Here is a 4,486-nt window from a genome sequence, read left to right as displayed (position 1 = left end):
CTCTATAGAGAAAAAATGAGCTTTTGGTAACATTCTCCTCATGAAATTTCATCCTCAATTTTGGCCAGCTTTTGAGAGACGTTTTCTCCCCTTTTCGCAGCGGTGAGCGAGTGGGACGTGACTTATTGCATCCGCGAATCATTGTCTGCTTTTCTACTCCCCGTACTCTGCTACTGCCAGATCCATCTCCACATACATTAGAACGGTGCTCTTTCTGTTGTTTGTGTCTTATGGCGGGCGGATGGCGTTCAGGGGGTGATTAGCGCGAGAGAGGTTTTCTTCCAGCGCTTCGGGGGGGGGGGGGGGGAAGCCCACGTGGTCGAGGCTTGGCGTGTTCCCTTTCACTAGCAGAATTCGACATGGAAAGCTTTTCTGGAACTTTAACCTTTTTAAATTAAAAATGTCAATTTCATAGTCTTTTCTTTGAGGACTCAAGCAGATGAAATGCCTCCATAACAGGACATGGATGTAGTTTATTCCTAATCCAACGCAGAGAACTTTCACAGAAGAAGTCGCTTAATGAGTTAAAAACGCAGCATAATGAGATGTGCTTCTCTCCTCTCGCCTGTCCACTCTCCTGTGGCCGAAGTTTCACCAGAATGGCTTGGTGATGTGAGGCGTGGAAATACAACGGGTGTGGTTTAGAAAACATGGATTTTTGTGTGTCACAAATTTTAGGGAAGCCTCTAAAAGTTGTATTTTGAATGCTTAAGAAATTAAAAGCCCTTTGTACACTATTCCCTGTTTAATTTCCTTTTCACATTGGTCACGTGATATCCAAAAGACAGATTATGAAAGTGTTAACAGTTCTGAACATAAGGCTAGGCAAACATTCCAAAACAAAATACACAAAAGGAATAAGCAATCAGGATGTAACGTTTGAGATAAGAAAGTATGCAATAGAATGATTTTACAAACGGGAGTCATCAGGGAGGATCCAACAATAAGTTGATTCTAAGGTCTTCCATAGATCGCTAAACAAGAAAATATTCAGGAAAGCTCAAGAATGGAAGGAAATGACTCATTGATAATATGCCTGCTCCCAAGGGTAACCTTTGTACCAACAGCTCAGAACTCTACGCCCACCCAGCAGGCGCTGGGCCGGGAGTTTACTAAGAATGTTCAGATGAAGGGCAGGGAAAGGCAGTACAGTCCCTTCCCTGACCTCTTTGCTCCCGGATTCCAGCCTTCAATTCACCCGAATTAGGGGAAAACTCAGATCCTAAGGATCCATGTACTTCCAGGCTTGTATTATGCTTCATACTATCTGGGAAAAGATAAGTGGGGGGAAAGATAGCTCGAATTGTATGAAGTTTAACATATATACACTGTGTGTGTGTGTGTGTGTGTGTGTGTGTGTGTGTGTGTGGTGGGGGGTGATAGACTAAAGAAAATGACTCGGGTCCAGTGAAAACTTGTTAGAGAGAAGCTTATAGTCCCACACCTTGCAAAGTGACTGTAAATATATCTGCATGACTTGTTCTAGAAATGTCCATTCGATTTAGACACCTCGGCTACCTGTGGTCCTCTATGACACATGCAACTCCCCCTAGTTTATATAATTTAGTAAACTTGCACTCTATCTTAAGAAAAACTCGGAGTTTTACATATTCGATCACAAATGTTAAAGATTCCTCCCCTACATCTTTTTAAAAATCACAGCTAAGCTTTGTTTTCACGAGAGTTATCTAATCTTTCCTAAGGCGAGTGTAAATGATTTCTATGACTTAAGTTAATGACTTAAACACAAAAGTAAGATTGTGCAAGGCGGTGCTGGGATTGCTCACAACTAAATCAGTTCCAACCCAGTCCTTGTGTGGGTGGCCCACATCGTCCCCTCTTCGTTAACCACCTGGTCAGCTTTACACAGGCCTCACAGAGGAGCTGTAGGTGGCAAATGCTGCACAGCTCTTTTTCACCCAGTGAGCTACGATCAAAGCCAAGTGCACGTTCCAGCAGCCTTCAAGGTTGAGCGAGAGCAGGAGGAAAGTGGGAAAGAATAGCCGACTTTTCTCCTTGACCCTCCAGCCTCGTGTTGGTGGTTCCCATTGGCCAGTCCTACCTGAGAGTCAGCTGGCAAGAGCCCAGAGAATAATCCACGCAGCTCTGCCCGTGGGGCCCAGTCTAGCAGGAAGCACGGAAAACAGTTCTGGTGAAGAGCAGGTTGGAAAGACCAGCATGTTTATAACACGCAGTAGGGGGGCCCGCAGGCCCCAAACTGGAGGCAAGCTTAACTACATGAGGGCATTAATCATTCCCCAATTGCGTACACAGTGGTGCTCACAAGACCAGCCTGTGCTTGGGGAACGCAGAAGGGAGAGGGACCAACTCCATCTGGGGGAGTAGATTCAGAAAAGGTTTTCTCAGATTGAAAACTAAGGTGCTTCATTGTCGCCCAAGCAAAGTGTCTTGTATTTTTGCTTGAATGCAAAAACAATACGTAGTCACGCTAAGAAATGCAAACACACAACAAAAAAACAAATATTTACAGTCTCGCCCCAGCCTGAGCCCTCGATCAACATCTTTTTTTTAAAATATATTTTTTAATTGATTTTTTTACAGAGAGGAAGGGAGAGGGATAGAGAGTTAGAAACATCGATCAACTGCCTCCTGCACACACCCCATTGGGGATGTGCCCGCAACTAAGGTACATGCCCTTGACCGGAATCGAACCTGGGACCCTTGAGTCCGCAGGCCGACGCTCTATCCACTGAGCCAAACCGGTTAGGGCTTGATCAACATCTTAATGTGTTTATATCCTTTAGCTCTTATTCCATGCATATACAGTATACACATATGATTATGTGGTCTTTGGGATGACAATACAGACATTTGTTGGTAAACCGTCTTTTTCCACTCAAATCACAAATCCTCATGCAATAAACATCATCTGTAACTTGTTAAAACTTTTAAAAAACTTGTTTCCATCCGGCTGACATGACTCAGTGGCTGAGCATCAAACTATGAACCAGGAGGTCACTGTTCCATTCCAGGTCAGGGCACATGCCCGGGTTGGGGGCTCCATCCCCAGTAGAGGGCATGCAGGAGGCAGCCAATCAATGATTCTCATCATTGATGTTTCTCTCTCTCTCTCCCTCTCCCTTCCTCTCTGAAATAAAACAAACAAACAAACTTGGTTCCTCCTCTCTGGTAACTCATTTGTGTCTTCAGACACTTAGGTTGCTCTCTCTCCTGGCAATTACCAATCGCACTGTGGGCACGCGTGTTCCTGTGGTCTCTCTACTCTTTGCACACACTCTGCCCACAGGCCATTTCAGACCACAGCCCTCGAGCTGCTAATAGCTTTCATAATTTTTAAAGATTAAAAAAAAAAGGACACACATAAAGAAGAAAAGTAATAAAGACATATGTGGCCTGCAAAGGTTAAAGCATTTACTATCTGGGCTTTTATAGAAAACATTTGTCAATCCCTGTATTATGAATTCCAAGAAATGCTATTTTTGAGTCAAAGAATGTGAACATTTTTTGAGGCTTTGACTGCACTCTGCCAAATTGAGGAAACATTGAAGCAACTTCTGTCCTGCTCAGGACTGGCGTGGCCATTCGCCAGGCACCCAGCCTGGGGGTGGGGTTGGGGGTTGGGGGGGGCACTGCCCCAGAGGTTAGCTAGCTCTGCGCCTTCTTTTGTTCTCAACCTGAAGCTGCAGGAGCCGTTTAAGTTGTCACTTCCCTTAAAAATAGGGTTGGCCATTTTCTTTCTTGATTTAACTAATTGACATTTTTGCCCATTAAAACACACAGGATATTTCTTTCTTTGTAAGACCTCTTCATTAAATAAGGATGTCACTCTCTTTTTTAAAAAAACATATTTTATTGATTTTTTACAGAGAGGAAGAGAGAGGGATAGAGTTAGAAACATCGATGAGAGAGAAACATCGACCAGCTGCCTCCTGCACACCTCCTACTAGGGATGTGCCCACAACCAAGGTACATGCCCTTGACCAGAATCGAACCTGGGACCTTTGAGTCCGCAGGCCGACGCTCTATTCACTGAGCCAAACCGGTTAGGGCAAGGATGTCACTCTCTTATCTTTTATATATATTAGAAAATTTTGATGATTTTTTTTACTTATCTTTTAATTTTATTTAATGGGTCTTTTTGATGAAAGAAGTTAAAAATTCTATAGTCGTCTGCCACTTTTCTTTTGTAATTTTGCCCTTAATGTCATGCTTACTTGTGATTAAGAGCAATTCACTTATATTTTCTTTCTTTTAAAAAAATTTTTTTTATTGACTTCAGAGAGGAAAGGAGAGGGAAAGAAAGGAGAGGGAAAGAGAGACAGAAACATCCAGGATGAGAGAGAATCACGGATCGGCTGCCTCCTGCACGCCCCCACTGGAAATGGAGTCTGCAGGGGGCATGCGCCCTGACCGGGAATGGAACCCTGACCTCGGGGTGCACGGGTGGCCGCTCAACCACGGAGCCAGTGGTCCAGTTTTCAGCACCATCTCCGGCGACAGGCCC

This window comes from Myotis lucifugus, unplaced genomic scaffold (assembly GCF_000147115.1).
Source record: "Myotis lucifugus unplaced genomic scaffold, Myoluc2.0 scaffold_234, whole genome shotgun sequence".
Taxonomy (NCBI): domain Eukaryota; kingdom Metazoa; phylum Chordata; class Mammalia; order Chiroptera; family Vespertilionidae; genus Myotis; species Myotis lucifugus.
Note: the sequence above shows the minus strand (reverse complement) of the source record.